This window comes from Emys orbicularis, chromosome 18 (genome assembly GCF_028017835.1).
Source record: "Emys orbicularis isolate rEmyOrb1 chromosome 18, rEmyOrb1.hap1, whole genome shotgun sequence".
Lineage (NCBI taxonomy): Eukaryota > Metazoa > Chordata > Testudines > Emydidae > Emys > Emys orbicularis.
Window position 1 is genome coordinate 250,452 of NC_088700.1, and position 25,373 is coordinate 275,824.

The window sequence follows — 25,373 nt, forward strand, 5'->3', positions numbered from 1 at the left end:
AAACTCAATTGATGGGCAAAATCTTGCCCTCATCCCTGCCTCCCTCTCCCATCCCGTCTACATCGACCCCACTCGATGAACAGAGACTGCGTCAACACTGACAGTGATGCTCCACTCTCGCGCGCACTGCCCCGCGTGATTTTTGTCCCCTCCCACTTCTACATGGCTTCCGAGACCTAGCCAGTGGGGCTGCACACCTAGCACGCCTGCCCGTGTTCAACGAAAGGAGACCGAACAAGTAGAGACAAGGACAGACCGAGAAAGTGGGTCAGACAACACACTAGAGAAGAGAGAGAGAAACATGGAAGGAAGGCAAGAAACTCACCAGCTAGAGTCATCCTCCTAGATGCAATCTTTCGCTGCGGTGGACACACCGCTCCTGGCCAGACAAAATGAGCAGCCCCTGATAACGGGGACCTTGTCTCCCTCGTAGCCACAGCTAGACGGGAACCTTTTCTTACAAACACAGACCAAGCTAACGGCGCATCCCTGCCTGGAGCCATGTGGGCCGTGACCAGACTCCTCACCAAACCAGACACTTAGCTCACTGACAGTGACGGCTGCTCCGCTTCCAGCTAGATGGCATCGCCATAGCCTGGCATCAACAATGCTCACTGTCTCATGGCTCTTGCGCGCCTTCCATCTCACAACGGGGGTGGGCTCTTACCCTTGACTTCTTTCTCCATCCTACTAAGCAGAACACAAGAGGGAAAAACAAAAGTTATCATCGGTGTATGTTCTTCTTCTCCCTGTCCCATTACACCTTTATAGATACAATTAAAAAGCACACAACACACACTCAACCTCTGGAATTGCTGGCCAGAGAATGCTGTGAAAGCCAAGACTATAATAGGGTTCAAAAAAGGATTAGGTCAATTCATGGAGAATAGGTCCATCAATGGCTATTAGTCAGGATGGGCAGGGATGGTGTCCTTATCCTCTGTTTGCCAGAAGCTGGGAATGGGCGACGCAGGATGGATCACTTCACGATTACCTGTTCTATTCATTCCCTCTGAAGCACCTGGTATTAGCCAGTCGGAAGACAGGATACTGGGCTAGATGGACCTTTGGTCTGACCCAGTATTGCCATTCTTACGTTCTAATGTTAAGCAGCCCGTTGCACCTGCACCCAAGAGAGTCACTGTGCAGAGGAGACTATTGTCTCTTCCCCTGGTCGTAATCCCACAGCTAATCCCAAAATAGGTAAATTCTCCTCCCACACCCAGAACAAGGAGGAAAACTTTTATGAGAAACCAAGCCTCACCTAAAGGGAAGCAGCCGTCTGTACTCAGCCTCTACCATGCATTTATCTTAGGCTTCAGCCGTGCCGCTAAAAGTCGTGAAGTGTAGTTATGAGGGAGGCAGAAAGCTGAGGACTGTTCATATCTGCTTAGAAGGATGTCCAAGCTGCTCAGATCCACTTCTGCCAGCTTCTCCTCTGGCTAGGGCTCCTGAACAACAATTCCTCTGTAAGAGCAGCTGCAAAAGCCAAGCAGGAGCCGTCATTACACAGAGCTCTTGCCCTCATCCCTGCCTCCCTCTTCCATCCTATCTACATCTGCCCCCCTCAATGAACAGAGACCGAGTTAACACCGACAGTCACCGCTCCACTCTCGCACCCACTGCCCTGCATGATTTTCGTCCCCTCCTACTTCTCCATGGCTCTCGAGACCTAGCCTGTGGGGACGCACACCTACCACACCTGCCCTTGTCCTATGAAGGGAGACGGCAAAATGAGAGGAGAGGACAGAAAGAGTCCATGGGGCTGGTCTATGGATAAGTTCAGTAGGCATCAGTGGCTTAGTCATATGCAGGGCCGGTGCAACCACTAGGCGAACTAGGCGGTCGCCTAGGGCGCCAAGTGGTTGGGGGCGCCCACTGGGTCTTAGTGTCCACCCTTCTGGTTTTCCTATCCCTTTTCTGACCCTTCCTGCAGGCTCGGAGTCTTCCTGGGAAGGGGATCTAGTAGTTAAAAGAGAAAAAGCCTCCAGCCTGCCAGACCTATTAGCACAACACTGAAATTGTTAAAGAGCCATTCAAGGGGTAATGAAGCCACTGAACAGGCAGTTGCCAACCCCCAGGTATATACTGTCAGTTTCTGAATGTACTGACAAAAACAGTTGTGCATGACGGTCATATTTACTCAGGACATGTCAGTCTACAGGATCTTAGTTTAAAATTTGCTTTAAAAATATTTCATTAGTGAGTTGGTGAAGATTATAAAATCACATCTCTAAAAAATCCTTGCATAGATTTTTAGATGCACAATCATCTTTAGCCTTAAATGCTTGGATCTTCAGACATATGATTTTTTAAATAAATCCTTCAAAAGACCTCCCTTATCTAAAATACACATTTTAATTGGAAGTAAGTTTTTTTACTATAGTAAAGTCTTCCAGTCCTTTCTGCTCATCCATTTCTCCCTTCACCCCCTCTCCCCCAACCCCCATTGAAGAGAGCCCTTAAATGGACAACAGCCCTTTGCTTCCAGATAGTCAGAAGTAAAGAAAGGGAAACTCTTTGTCCAGCTATCTTTTGATGAACTAGTTTTAAGCAAAATCAGTACCTTAGTAAGATATAAAATCCTTTGTTATGCCTAAAATCTTTGGAAACATATTTTTTAAAGTTGGTGAAATTTCATAAACATGTGTATTGTTATGGAGATCACACACAGAAAATTAGTGTTCCCTTTTTCTAAAAGCAATGAACATTGTTATGAACACACTAAACCTCTGTAACTGATTAATTTAAAATATTGTCTGTTTCAGTGAGTTAAATATGTAGTAATCTGGAATGATAACTTTATGAAGGTTTAAGAGTACATTTAAAATATAAAATCAGCTTAGAAATACTGATTAAGAAAATGTAAAACAGAGAAGAGCTGCATCATGTATTCCATAATATTTAATGTTGTAGTAAGGGTGAGTAAGCTGTCTTTCTGAATACAAAGTTTTTGCAAATAAATGTCTGACAAACTTCAGGGCATATCAAAAAACCTGTGACTGACATTTTTTATTCCCAAGTTTAGTGCTTTTAATTAGGTACCTTCTGCATGTCCATTCCACGTGAGGGAGAGGATACAGGGATCTCTGTGGGGAACTGTGACTCTAAGCCACCGTGAGGCGGGCCGGGCATCTTGTTATTCTTTCTGCTTTGTCCCTCCGCCCCCGCCGGGCTGCAAGCTCAGGCTGCCGTCAGGCATAGGGGCACCAGTTTAATAATACTGCATAGGGCCCCATAAATCCTAAGGATGGCCCTAGGGGAGCCAAAAAGCGGTGCCCTTGCTCGGCAGGGAAGAACTGCCTTCCGGAGACCCCAGAGAGCCAGAACGTCGGCTTGCGGGGGCGGCGAGCCCCAGCCATGGAGGAACCAGCGCGGCGCAGGGGGGCAGCAGCCCTGCAAAGGCGGCAGCGCCGCTAGCGGGTAGCAGCCGTGCCCCTTGCCCCTCCTGCCCAGGTTGCGGACAGGCGCCCCCCCGGGGGTTCCTGCAGGCTGCAGCAGATGCATGCGGGCAGAGGCCCCCGTGTGTCCCCCAGGTCCCCCCTCGCTGTGCTCGGGGTCTGCGGCTCCCGGGCATGTGAGCCACTGCCGGGGCGCGGGGCCCTGAGCCTGCTCTTGGAGCGGCAGCAATGGTGGCAGCTCACACTCCCGGGAGCCAAAAAGCCTAAGCGCAGCGAGGGAGGAGCCGGGGGACGCATGGAGACCACTGCCCGCATGCATTCACTGCATGGAGCAACAGTGACACTTTGTGGCCACCGAAGGTAATCCACAAAGCATTTCCTTCATGGAGCAACAGCGACACCATGTGGCCACACGAGGTAATGCACAGAGCATTTCCTTCATGGAGCAACAGTGACACCGTGTGGCCACGCCGGGTAATGCACAGAGCATTTCTTTAAGGAGCAACAGTGACACCGTGTGGCCACACGAGGTAATGCACAGAGCATTTCCTTCATGGAGCAACAGTGACACTGGGTGGCCACGCGGGGTAATGCACCAACCATTTTCTACATGGAGCAACAGTGACACCGTGTGGCCACACGAGGTAATGCACAGAGCATTTCCTTCATGGAGCAACAGTGACACCGTGTGGCCACGCCGGGTAATGCACAGAGCATTTCTTTAAGGAGCAACAGTGACACCGTGTGGCCACACGAGGTAATGCACAGAGCATTTCCTGCATGGAGGAACAGTGACACTAGGTGGCCACGTGGGGTAATGCACAGAGCATTTTCTGCATGCAGCAACACTGACACTGTGTGGCCACGCGAGGTAATGCACAGAGCATTTTCTGCATGCAGCAACAGTGACACCGTGTGGCCACGCCGGGTAATGCACAGAGCATTTCTTTAAGGAGCAACAGTGACACCGTGTGGCCACACGAGGTAATGCACAGAGCATTTCCTTCATGGAGCAACAGTGACACTGTGTGGCCACGTGAGGTAATGCACAGAGCATTTCCTTAAGGAGCAACAGTGACACCGTGTGGCCACGCTAGGTAATGCACAGAGCATTTCCTGCATGGAGCAACAGTGACACTGTGTGGCCACGCGAGGTAATGCACAGAGCATTTCCTGCATGGAGGAACAGTGACACTGTGTGGCCACGCGAGGTAATGCACAGAGCATTTTCTGCATGCAGCAACAGTGACACCGTGTGGCCACGCCGGGTAATGCACAGAGCATTTCTTTAAGGAGCAACAGTGACACCGTGTGGCCACACGAGGTAATGCACAGAGCATTTCCTTCATGGAGCAACAGTGACACTGTGTGGCCACGTGAGGTAATGCACAGAGCATTTCCTTAAGGAGCAACAGTGACACCGTGTGGCCACGCTAGGTAATGCACAGAGCATTTCCTGCATGGAGCAACAGTGACACTGTGTGGCCACGCGAGGTAATGCACAAACCATTTTCTACATGGAGCAACAGTGACACCGTGTGGCCACGCGAAGTAATGCACAGAGCATTGCCTGCATGCAGCAACAGTGACACCCTGTGGCCACGCTAGGTAATGCACAGAGCATTTCTTAAAGGAGCAATAGTGACACCGTATGGCCACGTGAAGTAATGCACAGAGCATTTTCTGCATGCAGCAACACTCACACCGTGTGGCCAGGCCGGGTAATGCACAGAGCATTTCTTTAAGGAGCAACAGTGACACCGTGTGGCCAGGCCGGGTAATGCACAGAGCATTTCTTTAAGGAGCAACAGTGACACCGTGTGGCCACGCGGGGTAATGCACAGAGCATTTCCTGCATGGAGCAACAGTGACACCGTGTGGCCACGCTAGGTAATGCACAGAGCATTTCCTGCATGGAGCAACAGTGACACTGTGTGGCCACGTGAAGTAATGCACAGAACATTTTCTGCATGCAGCAACAGTGACACTGTGTGGCCACGCGGGGTAATGCACAGAGCATTTCCTGCATGGAGCAACAGTGACACCGTGTGGCCACGCTAGGTAATGCACAGAGCATTTCCTGCATGGAGCAACAGTGACACTGTGTGGCCACGTGAAGTAATGCACAGAACATTTTCTGCATGCAGGAACAGTGACACTGTGTGGCCACGCGGGGTAATGCACAGAGCATTTCCTGCATGGAGCAACAGTGACACCGTGTGGCCACGCTAGGTAATGCACAGAGCATTTCCTGCATGGAGCAACAGTGACACCGTGTGGCCACGCGGGGTAATGCACAGAGCATTTCCTGCATGGAGCAACAGTGACACCGTGTGGCCACGCTAGGTAATGCACAGAGCATTTCCTGCATGGAGCAACAGTGACACTGTGTGGCCACGCGGGATAATGCAAAGAGCATTTCATTCATGGAGCAACAGTGACACCGTATGGCCATGTGGGGTAATGCACAGAGCATTTCCTGCATGGAGCAACAGTGACACTGTGTGGCCACACGAGGTAAAGCACAGAGCATTTCCTTCATGGAGCAACAGTGACACTGTGTGGCCACGCGGGATAATGCAGAGAGCATTTCCTTCATGGAGTAACTGTGACACCATGTGGCCACGCGAGGTAATGCACACAGCATTTCCTTCATGGAGCAACAGTGACACTGTGTGGCCACGCGGGGTAATGCACAGAGCATTTCCTGCATGGAGCAACAGTGACACCGTGTGGCCACGCTAGGTAATGCACAGAGCATTTCCTGCATGGAGCAACAGTGACACTGTGTGGCCACGTGAAGTAATGCACAGAGCATTTCCTGCATGGAGCAACAGTGACACTGTGTGGCCATGTGAAGTAATGCACAGAACATTTTCTGCATGCAGCAACAGTGACACTGTGTGGCCACGCGGGGTAATGCACAGAGCATTTCCTGCATGGAGCAACAGTGACACCGTGTGGCCACGCTAGGTAATGGCACAGAGCATTTCCTGCATGGAGCAACAGTGACACTGTGTGGCCACGTGAAGTAATGCACAGAACATTTTCTGCATGCAGGAACAGTGACACTGTGTGGCCACGCGGGGTAATGCACAGAGCATTTCCTGCATGGAGCAACAGTGACACCGTGTGGCCACGCTAGGTAATGCACAGAGCATTTCCTGCATGGAGCAACAGTGACACCGTGTGGCCACGCGGGGTAATGCACAGAGCATTTCCTGCATGGAGCAACAGTGACACCGTGTGGCCACGCTAGGTAATGCACAGAGCATTTCCTGCATGGAGCAACAGTGACACTGTGTGGCCACGTGAAGTAATGCACAGAACATTTTCTGCATGCAGCAACAGTGACACTGTGTGGCCACGCGGGGTAATGCACAGAGCATTTCCTGCATGGAGCAACAGTGACACCGTGTGGCCACGCTAGGTAATGCACAGAGCATTTCCTGCATGGAGCAACAGTGACACTGTGTGGCCACGTGAAGTAATGCACAGAACATTTTCTGCATGCAGCAACAGTGACACTGTGTGGCCACGCTAGGTAATGCACAGAGCATTTCTTTAAGGAGCAACAGTGACACCGTGTGGCCACGCGGGGTAATGCACAGAGCATTTCCTGCATGGAGCAACAGTGACACCGTGTGGCCACGCTAGGTAATGCACAGAGCATTTCCTGCATGGAGCAACAGTGACACTGTGTGGCCACGTGAAGTAATGCACAGAACATTTTCTGCATGCAGCAACAGTGACACTGTGTGGCCACGCGGGGTAATGCACAGAGCATTTCCTGCATGGAGCAACAGTGACACCGTGTGGCCACGCTAGGTAATGGCACAGAGCATTTCCTGCATGGAGCAACAGTGACACTGTGTGGCCACGTGAAGTAATGCACAGAACATTTTCTGCATGCAGGAACAGTGACACTGTGTGGCCACGCGGGGTAATGCACAGAGCATTTCCTGCATGGAGCAACAGTGACACCGTGTGGCCACGCTAGGTAATGCACAGAGCATTTCCTGCATGGAGCAACAGTGACACTGTGTGGCCACGTGAAGTAATGCACAGAACATTTTCTGCATGCAGCAACAGTGACACTGTGTGGCCACGCGGGGTAATGCACAGAGCATTTCCTGCATGGAGCAACAGTGACACCGTGTGGCCACGCGGGGTAATGCACAGAGCATTTCCTGCATGGAGCAACAGTGACACCGTGTGGCCACGCTAGGTAATGCACAGAGCATTTCCTGCATGGAGCAACAGTGACACTGTGTGGCCACGTGAAGTAATGCACAGAACATTTTCTGCATGCAGCAACAGTGACACTGTGTGGCCACGCGGGGTAATGCACAGAGCATTTCCTGCATGGAGCAACAGTGACACCGTGTGGCCACGCTAGGTAATGCACAGAGCATTTCCTGCATGGAGCAACAGTGACACTGTGTGGCCACGTGAAGTAATGCACAGAACATTTTCTGCATGCAGCAACAGTGACACTGTGTGGCCACGCGGGGTAATGCACAGAGCATTTCCTGCATGGAGCAACAGTGACACCGTGTGGCCACGCTAGGTAATGGCACAGAGCATTTCCTGCATGGAGCAACAGTGACACTGTGTGGCCACGTGAAGTAATGCACAGAACATTTTCTGCATGCAGCAACAGTGATACCGTGTGGCCAGGCCGGGTAATGCACAGAGCATTTCTTTAAGGAGCAACAGTGACACCGTGTGGCCACGCGGGGTAATGCACAGAGCATTTCCTGCATGGAGCAACAGTGACACCGTGTGGCCACGCTAGGTAATGCACAGAGCATTTCCTGCATGGAGCAACAGTGACACTGTGTGGCCACGTGAAGTAATGCACAGAACATTTTCTGCATGCAGCAACAGTGACACTGTGTGGCCACGCGGGGTAATGCACAGAGCATTTCCTGCATGGAGCAACAGTGACACCGTGTGGCCACGCTAGGTAATGGCACAGAGCATTTCCTGCATGGAGCAACAGTGACACTGTGTGGCCACGTGAAGTAATGCACAGAACATTTTCTGCATGCAGGAACAGTGACACTGTGTGGCCACGCGGGGTAATGCACAGAGCATTTCCTGCATGGAGCAACAGTGACACCGTGTGGCCACGCTAGGTAATGCACAGAGCATTTCCTGCATGGAGCAACAGTGACACTGTGTGGCCACGCCGGGTAATGCACAGAGCATTTCTTTAAGGAGCAACAGTGACACCGTGTGGCCACACGAGGTAATGCACAGAGCATTTCCTGCATGGAGCAACAGTGACACTGTGTGGCCACGCTAGGTAATGCACAGAGCATTTCCTGCATGGAGCAACAGTGACACTGTGTGGCCACGTGAAGTAATGCACAGAACATTTTCTGCATGCAGCAACAGTGACACTTTGTGGCCACGCGGGGTAATGAACAGAGCATTTCCTGCATGGAGCAACAGTGACACCGTGTGGCCACGCTAGGTAATGGCACAGAGCATTTCCTGCATGGAGCAACAGTGACACTGTGTGGCCACGTGAAGTAATGCACAGAACATTTTCTGCATGCAGGAACAGTGACACTGTGTGGCCACGCGGGGTAATGCACAGAGCATTTCCTGCATGGAGCAACAGTGACACCGTGTGGCCACGCTAGGTAATGCACAGAGCATTTCCTGCATGGAGCAACAGTGACACCGTGTGGCCACGCGGGGTAATGCACAGAGCATTTCCTGCATGGAGCAACAGTGACACCGTGTGGCCACGCTAGGTAATGCACAGAGCATTTCCTGCATGGAGCAACAGTGACACCGTGTGGCCACGCTAGGTAATGGCACAGAGCATTTCCTGCATGGAGCAACAGTGACACTGTGTGGCCACGTGAAGTAATGCACAGAACATTTTCTGCATGCAGGAACAGTGACACTGTGTGGCCACGCGGGGTAATGCACAGAGCATTTCCTGCATGGAGCAACAGTGACACCGTGTGGCCACGCTAGGTAATGCACAGAGCATTTCCTGCATGGAGCAACAGTGACACCGTGTGGCCACGCGGGGTAATGCACAGAGCATTTCCTGCATGGAGCAACAGTGACACCGTGTGGCCACGCTAGGTAATGCACAGAGCATTTCCTGCATGGAGCAACAGTGACACTGTGTGGCCACGCCGGGTAATGCACAGAGCATTTCTTTAAGGAGCAACAGTGACACCGTGTGGCCACACGAGGTAATGCACAGAGCATTTCCTGCATGGAGCAACAGTGACACTGTGTGGCCACGCGGGATAATGCAGAGAGCATTTCCTTAAGGAGCAACAGTGACACTGTGTGGCCACGCGAGGTAATGCACAGAGCATTTCCTTCATGGAGCAACAGTGACACTGTGTGGCCACGTGGGATAATGCAGAGAGCATTTCCTTAAGGAGCAACAGTGACACTGTGTGGCCACGCGAGGTAATGCACAGAGCATTTCATTCATGGTACAACAGTGACACCGTGTGGCCACCGAAGGTAATGCACAGAGCATTTCCTGCATGGAGCAACAGTGACACCGTGTGGCCACGTGAAGTAATGCACAGAGCATTTCCTGCATGGAGCAACAGTGACACTGTGTGGCCACGTGAAGTAATGCACAGAGCATTTTCTGCATGCAGCAACACTGACACTGTGTGGCCACGCAAGGTAATGCACAGAACATTTTCTGCATGCAGCAACAGTGACACCATGTGGCCACACGAGGTAATGCACAGAGCATTTCCTTCATGGAGCAACAGTGACACTGTGTGGCCACGTGAGGTAATGCACAGAGCATTTCTTTAAGGAGCAACAGTGACACTGTGTGGCCACGCGAGGTAATGCACAGAGCATTTCATTCATGGTACAACAGTGACACCGTGTGGCCACCGAAGGTAATGCACAGAGCATTTCCTTCATGGAGCAACAGTGACACCGTGTGGCCACGCCGGGTAATGCACAGAGCATTTCTTTAAGGAGCAACAGTGACACCGTATGGCCATGCGGGATAATGCACACAGCATTTCCTTCATGGAGTAACTGTGACACCATGTGGCCACGCGAGGTAATGCACACAGCATTTCCTTCATGGAGCAACAGTGACACTGTGTGGCCACGCGGGGTAATGCACAGAGCATTTCCTGCATGGAGCAACAGTGACACCGTGTGGCCACGCTAGGTAATGCACAGAGCATTTCCTGCATGGAGCAACAGTGACACTGTGTGGCCACGTGAAGTAATGTACAGAACATTTTCTGCATGCAGCAACAGTGACACCGTGTGGCCACGCCGGGTAATGCACAGAGCATTTCTTTAAGGAGCAACAGTGACACCGTGTGGCCACACGAGGTAATGCACAGAGCATTTCCTTCATGGAGCAACAGTGACACTGTGTGGCCACGCGGGATAATGCAGAGAGCATTTCCTTAAGGAGCAACAGTGACACTGTGTGGCCACGCGAGGTAATGCACAGAGCATTTCCTTCATGGAGCAACAGTGACACTGTGTGGCCACGCGGGATAATGCAGAGAGCATTTCCTTAAGGAGCAACAGTGACACTGTGTGGCCACGCGAGGTAATGCACAGAGCATTTCATTCATGGTACAACAGTGACACCGTGTGGCCACCGAAGGTAATGCACAGAGCATTTCCTGCATGGAGCAACAGTGACACCGTGTGGCCACGTGAAGTAATGCACAGAGCATTTCCTGCATGGAGCAACAGTGACACTGTGTGGCCACGTGAAGTAATGCACAGAGCATTTTCTGCATGCAGCAACACTGACACTGTGTGGCCACGCAAGGTAATGCACAGAACATTTTCTGCATGCAGCAACAGTGACACCGTGTGGCCACGCCGGGTAATGCACAGAGCATTTCTTTAAGGAGCAACAGTGACACCATGTGGCCACACGAGGTAATGCACAGAGCATTTCCTTCATGGAGCAACAGTGACACTGTGTGGCCACGTGAGGTAATGCACAGAGCATTTCTTTAAGGAGCAACAGTGACACTGTGTGGCCACGTGGGGTAATGCACAGAGCATTTCCTGCATGGAGCAACAGTGACACCGTGTGGCCACGCTAGGTAATGCACAGAGCATTTCCTGCATGGAGCAACAGTGACACTGTGTGGCCACGTGAAGTAATGCACAGAACATTTTCTGCATGCAGCAACAGTGACACTGTGTGGCCACGCGGGGTAATGCACAGAGCATTTCCTGCATGGAGCAACAGTGACACCGTGTGGCCACGCTAGGTAATGCACAGAGCATTTCTTTAAGGAGCAACAGTGACACCGTGTGGCCACGCGGGGTAATGCACAGAGCATTTCCTGCATGGAGCAACAGTGACACCGTGTGGCCACGCTAGGTAATGCACAGAGCATTTCCTGCATGGAGGAACAGTGACACTGTGTGGCCACGTGAAGTAATGCACAGAACATTTTCTGCATGCAGCAACAGTGACACCGTGTGGCCACGCCGGGTAATGCACAGAGCATTTCTTTAAGGAGCAACAGTGACACCGTGTGGCCACACGAGGTAATGCACAGAGCATTTCCTGCATGGAGCAACAGTGACACTGTGTGGCCACGCGAGGTAATGCACAGAGCATTTCATTCATGGTACAACAGTGACACCGTGTGGCCACCGAAGGTAATGCACAGAGCATTTCCTGCATGGAGCAACAGTGACACCGTGTGGCCACGTGAAGTAATGCACAGAGCATTTCCTGCATGGAGCAACAGTGACACTGTGTGGCCACGTGAAGTAATGCACAGAGCATTTTCTGCATGCAGCAACACTGACACTGTGTGGCCACGCAAGGTAATGCACAGAACATTTTCTGCATGCAGCAACAGTGACACCGTGTGGCCACGCCGGGTAATGCACAGAGCATTTCTTTAAGGAGCAACAGTGACACCATGTGGCCACACGAGGTAATGCACAGAGCATTTCCTTCATGGAGCAACAGTGACACTGTGTGGCCACGTGAGGTAATGCACAGAGCATTTCTTTAAGGAGCAACAGTGACACTGTGTGGCCACGCGAGGTAATGCACAGAGCATTTCCTTCATGGAGCAACAGTGACACCGTGTGGCCACGCCGGGTAATGCACAGAGCATTTCTTTAAGGAGCAACAGTGACACCGTATGGCCATGCGGGATAATGCACACAGCATTTCCTTCATGGAGTAACTGTGACACCATGTGGCCACGCGAGGTAATGCACACAGCATTTCCTTCATGGAGCAACAGTGACACTGTGTGGCCACGCGGGGTAATGCACAGAGCATTTCCTGCATGGAGCAACAGTGACACCGTGTGGCCACGCTAGGTAATGCACAGAGCATTTCCTGCATGGAGCAACAGTGACACTGTGTGGCCACGTGAAGTAATGCACAGAACATTTTCTGCATGCAGCAACAGTGACACCGTGTGGCCACGCCGGGTAATGCACAGAGCATTTCTTTAAGGAGCAACAGTGACACCGTGTGGCCACATGAGGTAATGCACAGAGCATTTCCTTCATGGAGCAACAGTGACACTGTGTGGCCACGCGGGATAATGCAGAGAGCATTTCCTTAAGGAGCAACAGTGACACTGTGTGGCCACGCGAGGTAATGCACAGAGCATTTCCTTCATGGAGCAACAGTGACACTGTGTGGCCACGCGGGATAATGCAGAGAGCATTTCCTTAAGGAGCAACAGTGACACTGTGTGGCCACGCGAGGTAATGCACAGAGCATTTCATTCATGGTACAACAGTGACACCGTGTGGCCACCGAAGGTAATGCACAGAGCATTTCCTGCATGGAGCAACAGTGACACCGTGTGGCCACGTGAAGTAATGCACAGAGCATTTCCTGCATGGAGCAACAGTGACACTGTGTGGCCACGTGAAGTAATGCACAGAGCATTTTCTGCATGCAGCAACACTGACACTGTGTGGCCACGCAAGGTAATGCACAGAACATTTTCTGCATGCAGCAACAGTGACACCGTGTGGCCACGCCGGGTAATGCACAGAGCATTTCTTTAAGGAGCAACAGTGACACCGTGTGGCCACACGAGGTAATGCACAGAGCATTTCCTTCATGGAGCAACAGTGACACTGTGTGGCCACGTGGGGTAATGCACAAAGCATTTCCTTCATGAGGGGTCTGGGGTGGAGGTGTGGATGAGGAGTTTGGGATGTGGGAGGGGCTTAAGGCTGGGGCAGAGGGTTGGGATGCGGGGTTCAGGAGGGGGCTCAGGGCTGGGGCAGAGGCTTGGGATGCGGGGGGAGAGGGGAGAGCTCTGACTGGGGGTTCAGGCTCTAGGGTGGGGCCAGGGAGGAGCAGTTTGGGGTGCAGGCAGGCTGCCCTAAGGCTGGTGCCAGAGCACTCCCCCCAGCCGGAGGGCCGACAGGGAGGGAGCAGGGGGCTCCGGAGAAGGGCCCGCTCTCCCCCTTGCCGGCAGCAGGGAGCTCCGGGCCTGGGGAGAGGCCCACAGCAGCCCTGCAAGCCCCAACTTGCTCCCCTACCCAGTTCCCGCCCACCCCCTATCTCTCTCCTCTTCAGGTCCCTGCCGCGTGGCCCTTTAGAGCTGCTGCACGGCTAGTTATAGCCAGCTGCGCGGCCGCGCAGCTTAGAGGGAATTTAGCACACTTAGGGTCGATGGGAGCCGCCACTGGCTCGCGGGCCTTGCAATGCAGAACATTGATTTATTATCTGAATTATCGTAGCAAATGGCCCATGACCCCATTGTGCTAGGCGCTGTACGCAAAGGGAATAAAGAGACAGTCCCTGCCCCTGCCCTAGTCTATGCCATCTCTAACAATAACAACTCCTGGCTAATGTCCCATGTAAGGGACAGCCCCAAATCCCTGCCTTTGTATCTCCTCTGAACAACCCGGGAATAGCAACACTTGCTTCTCCAGTCCCATGACGCACCCAAACAACCCTGTAGTTCAGTTAACAGCACAGCTGCAGGGGCTGGGGGCGCTGCCCTCACAGGTGTTCCCCTTACCTTGCGCTCTGATGGGCTGGGAGCACAGAGCGCAGTTTGTATGGGAGCAGGGCAGCAGCAGCTGCTCCTGAGGACTTCCAATAAAAGTCATAAGAACTTAAGAATGGGACCCTGGGTCTGACCCGGTAGGGCATCTAGCCCAGTATCCTGTCTTCCCACAGTGGCCAGTGCCAGGTGCCCCAGAGGTAATGAACAGAACAGGGAATCATCAAGAGATCCATCCCCTGTCGCCCATTCCCAGCTTCTGGCAAACAGAGGTTAGGGACACCATCCCTGCCCCTCCTGGCTAATAGCCATTGATGCATTTATCCTCCGTGAACTTATCTAGTTCTTTTTTGAACCCTGTTATAGTCTTGGCCTTCACAACATCCTCTGGCAAGGAGTTCCACAGGCTGACTGTGCATTGTGTGAAGAAATACTTGCTTTTATTTCTTTTAAACCTGCTGCCTATTAATTTCATTTGGTGACCCCTAGTTCTTGTATTATGAGAAGTAGTAAACAACACTTCCTTATCTACTTTCTCTACACCAGTCATGATTTTATAGACCTCAATCATATCTCCCCTTAGCCGTCTCTTTTCCATGCTGAAAAGTCCCAGTCTTATTAATCTCTCCTCATACGGAAGCCGTTCCATACCCCTAATCATTTTTGTTGCCCTTTTCTGAATCTTATATTAGAATTGGATATCTTTTTTGAGATGGGGTGACCACATCTGCACACAGTATTCAAGATGTGGGCGTACCATGGATTTATATAGAGGCAACATGATATTTTCTACCCTATCTTTTAACCAGTTACCAATCCATAAGAGCACCTTCCCTCTTATCCCATGACAGCTTACTTTGCGTAAGAGCCTTTGGTGAGGGACCTTGTCAAAGGCTTTCTGAAAATCTAAGTACACTATAGCCACTGGATCCTCTTGGTCCACGTGCTTGTTGACCCCCTCAAAGAAGTCAACGTTCAGTGGTCCGGCGCTTCTCCCTGTTGTCTGCGTATGTCCCTGTCATAAACATACAACTAAGGGTAGCATAAAATCCCTCTTTACCCTGTAAAGGGTTAATTCCTCTTTTACCTGCCCTGTTGTCATTTGTGCCCCCTAAACTCGCACCCTGCTCTGCCATTGCCTGAATGTGCTGCTGAATGGGGGTCTCTTGCAGGGCAGACAATGCATTGCCTCTGCCCTGGTGCAATCTAGCCTTCGAGGGGAAGGAGGACCGGTCATCAGGCTGAGCAGGGCTGACTTTGTCAGCTCCTTGGAGTTAGATGACTGGATTAAAGAGCACTAGATCAGCATAATAAGTAGAAAAGCATATGCTTGTCCAAAAAGCCCCTGACAGATTGCAGCCTGCAGTGGTCTAAAGATGTACGGAGCAACTTGGCACCACATCAGCCAGTAAACCGATTGCCCACTGAGCTGAAAATACAGACGTATCAACTGCAAAACTGACCATGCAAAAACAATAACAAAAGTCTGGTTTTTGATCAATACAACGCTGGCAACTGCACTGCCAAGGTCACCCAGCGTCCCTGGGCTTACCCCACTGGGCCCAGAGCTGCAACTCCTCCTGTATTTTTATAGCACCTTTTATCCCCAAATGCGTTCCAACCCTACGCAAAGAGCACCGCTGAAATGCAGCCACATCTGGGGGTCAGGGTGACAGCTGACTGGCTAAGTAGCAGATTGTAGAACAGGGACGGCTGGGAGAAGGGATATTTCGCTAAGGACTTCCAAGGAAAACCCCATCCTCTTGCAGAAAAAAACATCTCTGGCAGGTCCTGCTGCTCTAAGGACTTACCTGGAAGCCCCCCACAGAATACTGTACGGTGTATGGAGCTCAGCTTCTCCAGCTATCTGCCGCCAATAGCAGGCTCACTGGAAATAGCTACAACAGGGAGCTTAGAGGCCATAATAAAGTGAAGGGCTGGGCCCATGCTGTCATTTACCAAAGAGTCCTGGAGAGTTCACACCAGGTGGTCCAGTCCCCAAAGCCATCCCCTCCTGCATTCCATGGCTCTCAGCATGGCAGTGAGGATCATATGCATACAAAAGAGCCAGGCCTGGGCAAAGCAGCTAACTTTGGCAGGGCCGCCCAGAGGATTCAGGGGGCCTGGGGTCTTCGGCGGCGGGGGGTCCCTGCCGCCGAATTGCCGCCGAAGACCCGGCACTTCGGCGTCGGGTCCCGGGGCGGAAGGACCCCCCGCTGCGGGTCTTCAGGGCACTTCGGCGGCGGGTCCCGGAGTGGAAGAAGCTTCGGGGGCCCGGGCCCCGCAAGAGTTTTCCGGGGCCCCCGGAGCGAGTGAAGAACCCCGCTCCAGGGGCCCCGAAAAACTCTCGTGGGGGCCCCTGTGGGGCCCGGGGCAAATTGCCCCACTTGCCCCCCCCCCCCCCCCCCCCCCTCTGGGCAGCCCTGAACTTTGGGCCCATTCCTGCTCCAGCTGGACTCAGCAGCAAAGCTCCAATTGGTTTCAATGGCAGCAGGATCAGACCCGGTGGATTCACCCCCACCCCCACCCACCCCCGAACCCTCCAGGTACAGCCTTTCTCCGCTGACATTCCTTAGCCAAAATCCGCTCCTGCCCATGTTTTTAGACTAGAAATGTCTCCTACAACAGCACTTTAATGCACACTAATGTAGGAAACTGCACTGCCTGGCTTCCTGCCCCTCAGTCATCTAGGCCCTAACATTCAGAGCTGAGCTACATTTCCAAATATATTGATTTCAGTTACAACACAGAATGCAAAGTGTACAGTGCTCACTTTACAATGCAAATATTTGTAATCAAAAGTAATATAAACAGATAAAAGAGGTGTTGGGAGGAAAAATCACTAAGGGGGCTGGCGCTGACAGGGCAGGATGTGTTGGGAGGGAAATCCCAGAGGTAGGTTTTGCTGATTGGGCAGGAGGTGGTGGGCGGGGAAATCACTGAGGCACCTTGCACTGATTGGGTAGGAGGCGCTGGGCGGGAAAAGTCACTGAGGTGGCTGGCGCTGACTGGGCAGAAGATGTTGGGAGGGAAAGTCCAGAGGTGGGTTTCGCTGACTGGGTGGGAGGTGCTGGGCTAGAAAATCACTGAGGGGGCTGGTGCTGACTAGGTAGGAAGCGCTGGGCGGGAAAGCCCTGAGGTGGGTTTTGCTGGTTGGGCAGGAGGTGCTGGGCAGGAAAATCACTGAGGCAGCTCGCACTGACAGGGTAGGAGGCGCAGGGCGGGAAAAGTCACTGAGGGGATTGGCGCTGACTGGGTAGGAGGTGTTGGGAGGGAAAGCCCAGAGGTGGGTTTCGCTGACTGGGTGGGAGGTGCTGGGCTAGAAAATCACTGAGGGGACTGGTGCTGACTAGGTAGGAAGCGCTGGGCGGGAAAGCCCTGAGGTGGGTTTTGCTGATTGGGCAGGAGGTGCTGGGCAGGAAAATCACTGAGGCAGCTCGCGCTGACAGGGTAGGAGGCGCAGGGCGGGAAAAGTCACTGAGGGGGTTGGCGCTGACTGGGTAGGAGGAGTTGGGAGGGAAAGCCCAGAGGTGGGTTGCGCAGACTGGGTAAGAGGTGTTGGGTGGGAAGATCACTAAGGCTGCTCGCGCTGACTGGGTAGTAGGCGCTGGGCAGGAAAGGTCACTGAGACGGCTGGTGCTGATTCGGTAGGTGGTGCTGGGCAGGAAAAGTCACTGAGGGGCTGGCACTGACTGGGCAGGAGTCTCTGACTGGGAAAATCACTGAGGTGGCTCGTGCTGAGTGGGTAGAGGTGTTGGGAGGGAAAGCCCAGAGGTGGGTTTTGCTGACTGGGTGGGAGGTGTTGGGCTGGAAAATCACTGAGAGGGCTGATGCTGACTAGGTAGGAGGTGCTGAGCGGGAAAGCCCTGAGGTGGGTTTTGCTGACAGGGCAGGAGGTGTTGGGCGGGAAAAGTCACTGAGGGGGTTGGCGCTGACTGGGTAGGCGGTGTTGGGAGGGAAGCCCAGAGGTGTGTTTTGCTGATTGGGCAGGAGGTGCTGGGCAGAAAAATCACTGAGGCATCTCAGTGGGCAGAAGGTGATGGGTCAAAAACCATGGAAGCCAACCTCAAGGAGTGGGCAGGAGGTACTGGGCAGGTAACCCTGTAGATGATACCCTTACTGGAGAAGAGACATGGAAAGGAAAGGGGAACAGACTCTACTACTGATATTACAAAAAGTACTGGGTAGGAAACTCCTAAAGCAGCTTGAACTCACTAGACAAATGGCCCTAGGGGGCAAATGTGTGTGCAGGCTTGAGCTTACCCGAAAAAAGATGCTAAGCAGGAAACCTAAAGCAGTTTGTGCTGACTAGGCAGAAGGTGCTGAGTTCTCGAGAAAGCACTCCTAACTTCTGCAACACACAAGTGCTGAAAACTAGGAATTAGGGTAATTTCCATACGGGAAGATTACCTTGTAATCCTGCTGTCTAATGAGCCACACCTAAACTAGGGGAGCCTTTCTGGGCCTGTGGCTGAGAGATTCCCCATTCCCCTCCCCCATAAGAAGGGTTGAACTTCTGTTTCTCTTAGTCACAGTAAATTCCCACAGAATGATTTCTACTTGGCTTTTTTGAGATTTGAAGTGAAATCTTACTTGGGACCTATCCCGGTCAGATGGAACATGGTGTGGCGAAGGGGCGGCTGTAAGGGGATGGCGGAGGCCGTGGAAAATTCGCCCCTTTTCTCAAAAAAGCCAAGAAATGGCCCAACCAAGCAAATGTCAGAAAGTCTGGAAATGAACAGGTGAGGTGGGGGGCTCCTTTCAGACCCTCACTTCCGTCTAATCCTTCCTCAAGTCCTTTTGCCCTGCCCAATTTACACCGCTCTACCAACCACAACTTTCACCCTTTGTTTTCTTGTGCACAAGAAAGAAAACTCTCGGACTGATGAGTGTCAACTGTAGGGATTCGGACAGCTCCATTAGTTGTGTCCGAATTCCAGGCCTTGTGTCTCTTTGGTGATAAAGAGAGGAGATTCCTCGGGCTACGTTCGAAGAGATTCATGTGGCGGTCCTTTCTGAAATGTGTGGATGTTGAGATGTTGTAGGTAGATGCGGTGGTATTCAGAGCCGGCACGTGGGTGCACCTAACCCTACTAACAGGACCGCGTCACAAGTAAGAGAGGTCTTTTCTGGTAAAGGTAGGGGGCACAAAGTTGTCATTTTCTTGGTGGGGTAGGAGGTAAATCGGGAAGGGTGTCGCTGAGGGATGGAGGATTGATTGGAAAGGGGACACTCAGCAGGATCCCTCCCTTACCTGTTCATTTCCAGATCTTTTCACATTGGGGACTCCGCCCGCCCCGCCTTGTGTAAAGGAGGAGTATTTTACTAAAGAAAGGGTGACTGCCCTGTAATCAGGGTTCAGGTCACTTTCCCTTTTCTCCTCTCTGCATTGGCCCTCTTCACGCCAAGGTCCAAAGTGAGCTCCCTCTAACTAGGGGGTGGGTCTTTCCCTGCCTTTCACAAGGTAACACTGCCATTTGGAAGGTAGTTCTAGAAACCAGCCTCTTGAGAGGGTTCAGGGTTTGTCCTACTAGCTGTCCCGTGCCCTCCTCACTCACTCACGCACTCAGCCAAGTCAAAGCCCGCGTCCTCTGCATCCACCTGGACCCGCGTTCTGCCGCAAGCTCTCCTGCGCTCTGAAAGAGATCGGTGCCGAAAAGTAGGTATTGGGGTAATTTCCGGCACGGGCAAGTACCTTGCCAATGTAATCTGAATGTACCTTGTACTCGTGCTCTCTACTGAGCCACACCTAACCCGCTTCACCTCTCTCTTTCTAGCAACTCAAAGGACAAAATGGACAAGACGACACAAGCACCAAAGAAACTGCAGGAAAAGGGAAGAAAAAGCCACGGACAAAGGCTGCACACACCGCACACACTGCACCCCTGCACCGAGGGCTCGGGTTCGACACTTCTCCGCACAGGCTTAATCCCCCTTCAGGTGCCCGGTATAAGGACCTCCCTGTAAACAAGGATCAAGGTCCATTCCTTGCCAACCAAAATGCTTTATGGGTCCCTTCCATAGCTGAGGCTGAGCGACCCCCCTTTAAAAAGGGTTGAGGTCTCTCTGGGTTTGAGCTCCTTAGGACCTAGCCTTTAAAATGCCCCGTGCCGTTGACCTCTCCCTGTCAGAAGGGTGCAGGTCTCCCCTTTCTAATTCCTCTTGGGCCGTTGGCACTCGCTGGGCAACGAGACCACCCACTTCTGAGGGAAGGGAGGTCTCTCCTTTACAGTGCTTTTCGCTCTGGCCCATTGGAACGCCCCTGGCTTAAGGACCACCCTGTAAGGAGGGTTTCGGTCTCCTTTGCCATGCAAATTATGCCACAGGTCACTTTGACAAGCCCGGCATAATGACCGCCCTGTAACCAGGGTGTAAGGTCTTATACCTCTCACGCTTAAGCTAGGGGAGCCTTTCTGTGCCTGTGGCTGAGCGAATCCCCCTGACCACACACCCCTTGAGAAGGGTTGAACTTCTGTTTCTCTTAGTCACAGTAAATTCCCACAGAATGATTTCTACTTGGCTTTTTTGAGATTTGAAGTGAAAGCTTACTTGGGACCTATCCCGGTCAGATGGAATATGGTGTGGCGAAGGGGCGGCTGTAAGGGGATGGCGGAGGCCGTGGAAAATTCGCCCCTTTTCTCAAAAAAGCCAAGAAATGGCCCAACCAAGCAAATGTCACAAAGTCTGGAAATGAACAGCTGAGGTGGGGGGCTCCTTTCAGACCCTCACTTCCGTCTAATCCTTCCTCTAGTCCTTTTGCCCTGCCCAATTTACACCGCTCAACCAACCACAACTTTCACCCTTTGTTTTCTTGTGCACAATAAAGAATACTGTCGGACTGATGAGTGTCAACTGTAGGGATTCGGACAGCTCCGTTAGTTGTGTCCGAATTCCAGGCCTTGTGTCTCTTTGGTGATAAAGAGAGGAGATTCCTCGGGCTACGTTCGAAGAGATTCATGTGGCGGTCCTTTCTGAAATGTGTGGATGTTGAGATGTTGTAGGTAGATGCGGTGGTATTCAGAGCCGGCACGTGGGTGCACCTAACCCTACTAACAGGACCGCGTTACAAGTAAGAGAGGTCTTTTCTGGTAAAGGTAGGGGGCACAAAGTTGTCATTTTCTTGGTGGGGTAGGAGGTAAGTCGGGAAGGGTGTCGCTGAGGGATGGAGGATTGATTGGAAAGGGGACACTCAGCAGGATCCCTCCCTTACCTGTTCATTTCCAGATCTTTTCACATTGGGGACTCCGCCCGCCCCATTGTGTACAGGAGGAGTATTTTACTAAAGAAAGGGTGACTGCCCTGTAATCAGGGTTCAGGTCGCTTTCCCTTTTCTCCTCTCTGCATTGGCCCTCTTCACGCCAAGGTCCAAAGTGAGCTCCCTCTAACTAGGGGGTGGGTCTTTCCCTGCCTTTCACAAGGTAACACTGCCATTTGGAAGGTAGTTCTAGAAACCAGCCTCTTGAGAGGGTTCAGGGTTTGTCCTACTAGCTGTCCCGCGCCCTCCTCACTCACGCACTCAGCCAAGTCAAAGCCCGCGTCCTCTGCATCCACCTGGACCCGCGTTCTGCTGCAAGCTCTCCTGCGCTCTGAAAGAGATCGGTGCCGAAAAGTAGGTATTGGGGTCATTTCCGGCACGGGCAAGTACCTTGCCAATGTAATCTGAATGTACCTTGTACTCGTGCTCTCTACTGAGCCACACCTAACCCGCTTCACCTCTCTCTTTCTAGCAACTCAAAGGACAAAATGGACAAGACGACACAAGCACCAAAGAAACTGCAGGAAAAGGGAAGAAAAAGCCACGGCCAAAGGCTGCACACACCGCACCCCTGTACCGTGGGCTCGGGTTCGACACTTCTCCGCACAGGCTTAATCCCCCTTCAGGTGCCCGGTAAAAGGACCTCCCTGTAAATAAGGATCAAGGTCCATTCCTTGCCAACCAAAATGCTTTATGGGTCCCTTCCATAGCTGAGGCTGAGCGACCCCCCTTTAAAAAGGGTTGAGGTCTCTCTGGGTTTGAGCTCCTTAGGACCTAGCCTTTAAAATGCCCCGTGCCGTTGACCTCTCCCTGTCAGAAGGGTGCAGGTCTCCCCTTTCTAATTCCTCTTGGGCCGTTGGCACTCGCTGGGCAACGAGACCACCCACTTCTGAGGGAAGGGAGGTCTCTCCTTTACAGCGCTTTTCGTTCTGGCCCATTGGAACGCCCCTGGCTTAAGGACCACCCTGTAAGGAGGGTTTCGGTCTCCTTTGCCATGCAAATTAAGCCACAGGTCACTTTGACACGCCCGGCAAAATGACCGCCCTGTAACCAGGGTGTAAGGTCTTATACCTCTCACGCTTAAGCTAGGGGAGCCTTTCTGTGCCTGTGGCTGAGCGACTCCCCCTGACCACACACCCCTTGAGAAGGGTTGAACTTCTGTTTCTCTTAGTCACAGTAAATTCCCACAGAATGATTTCTACTTGGCTTTTTTGAGATTTGAAGTGAAATCTTACTTGGGACCTATCCCGGTCAGATGGAACATGGTGTGGCGAAGGGGCGGCTGTAAGGGGATGGCGGAGGCCGTGGAAAATTCGACCCTTTTCTCAAAAAAGCCAAGAAATGGCCCAACCAAGCAAATGTCACAAAGTCTGGAAATGAACAGGTGAGGTGCGGGGCTCCTTGCAGACCCTCACTTCCGTCTAATCCTTCCTCAAGTCCTTTTGCCCTGCCCAATTTACACCGCTCAACCAACCACAACTTTCACCCTTTGTTTTCTTGTGCACAAGAAAGAACACTGTCGGACTGATGAGTGTCTATTGTAGGGATTCGGACAGCTCCGTTAGTTGTGTCCGAATTCCAGGCCTTGTGTCTCTTTGGTGATAAAGAGAGGAGATTCCTCGGGCTACGTTCGAAGAGATTGATGTGGCGGTCCTTTCTGAAATGTGTTGATGTTGAGATGTTGTAGGTAGATGCGGTGGTTTTCAGAGCCGGCACGTGGGTGCACCTAACCCTACTAACAGGACCGCGTCACAAGTAAGAGAGGTCTTTTCTGGTAAAGGTAGGGGGCACAAAGTTGTCATTTTCTTGGTGGGGTAGGAGGTAAGTCGGGAAGGGTGTCGCTGAGGGATGGAGGATTGATTGGAAAGGGGACACTCAGCAGGATCCCTCCCTTACCTGTTCATTTCCAGATCTTTTCACATTGGGGACTCCGCCCGCCCCATTGTGTACAGGAGGAGTATTTTACTAAAGAAAGGGTGACTGCCCTGTAATCAGGGTTCAGGTCGCTTTCCCTTTTCTCCTCTCTGCATTGGCCCTCTTCACGCCAAGGTCCAAAGTGAGCTCCCTCTAACTAGGGGGTGGGTCTTTCCCTGCCTTTCACAAGGTAACACTGCCATTTGGAAGGTAGTTCTAGAAACCAGCCTCTTGAGAGGGTTCAGGGTTTGTCCTACTAGCTGTCCCGCGCCCTCCTCACTCACGCACTCAGCCAAGTCAAAGCCCGCGTCCTCTGCATCCACCTGGACCCGCGTTCTGCTGCAAGCTCTCCTGCGCTCTGAAAGAGATCGGTGCCGAAAAGTAGGTATTGGGGTCATTTCCGGCACGGGCAAGTACCTTGCCAATGTAATCTGAATGTACCTTGTACTCGTGCTCTCTACTGAGCCACACCTAACCCGCTTCACCTCTCTCTTTCTAGCAACTCAAAGGACAAAATGGACAAGACGACACAAGCACCAAAGAAACTGCAGGAAAAGGGAAGAAAAAGCCACGGCCAAAGGCTGCACACACCGCACCCCTGTACCGTGGGCTCGGGTTCGACACTTCTCCGCACAGGCTTAATCCCCCTTCAGGTGCCCGGTAAAAGGACCTCCCTGTAAATAAGGATCAAGGTCCATTCCTTGCCAACCAAAATGCTTTATGGGTCCCTTCCATAGCTGAGGCTGAGCGACCCCCCTTTAAAAAGGGTTGAGGTCTCTCTGGGTTTGAGCTCCTTAGGACCTAGCCTTTAAAATGCCCCGTGCCGTTGACCTCTCCCTGTCAGAAGGGTGCAGGTCTCCCCTTTCTAATTCCTCTTGGGCCGTTGGCACTCGCTGGGCAACGAGACCACCCACTTCTGAGGGAAGGGAGGTCTCTCCTTTACAGCGCTTTTCGCTCTGGCCCATTGGAACGCCCCTGGCTTAAGGACCACCCTGTAAGGAGGGTTTCGGTCTCCTTTGCCATGCAAATTAAGCCACAGGTCACTTTGACACGCCCGGCAAAATGACCGCCCTGTAACCAGGGTGTAAGGTCTTATACCTCTCACGCTTAAGCTAGGGGAGCCTTTCTGTGCCTGTGGCTGAGCGACTCCCCCTGACCACACACCCCTTGAGAAGGGTTGAACTTCTGTTTCTCTTAGTCACAGTAAATTCCCACAGAATGATTTCTACTTGGCTTTTTTGAGATTTGAAGTGAAATCTTACTTGGGACCTATCCCGGTCAGATGGAACATGGTGTGGCGAAGGGGCGGCTGTAAGGGGATGGCGGAGGCCGTGGAAAATTCGACCCTTTTCTCAAAAAAGCCAAGAAATGGCCCAACCAAGCAAATGTCACAAAGTCTGGAAATGAACAGGTGAGGTGCGGGGCTCCTTGCAGACCCTCACTTCCGTCTAATCCTTCCTCAAGTCCTTTTGCCCTGCCCAATTTACACCGCTCAACCAACCACAACTTTCACCCTTTGTTTTCTTGTGCACAAGAAAGAACACTGTCGGACTGATGAGTGTCTATTGTAGGGATTCGGACAGCTCCGTTAGTTGTGTCCGAATTCCAGGCCTTGTGTCTCTTTGGTGATAAAGAGAGGAGATTCCTCGGGCTACGTTCGAAGAGATTGATGTGGCGGTCCTTTCTGAAATGTGTTGATGTTGAGATGTTGTAGGTAGATGCGGTGGTTTTCAGAGCCGGCACGTGGGTGCACCTAACCCTACTAACAGGACCGCGTCACAAGTAAGAGGGGTCTTTTCT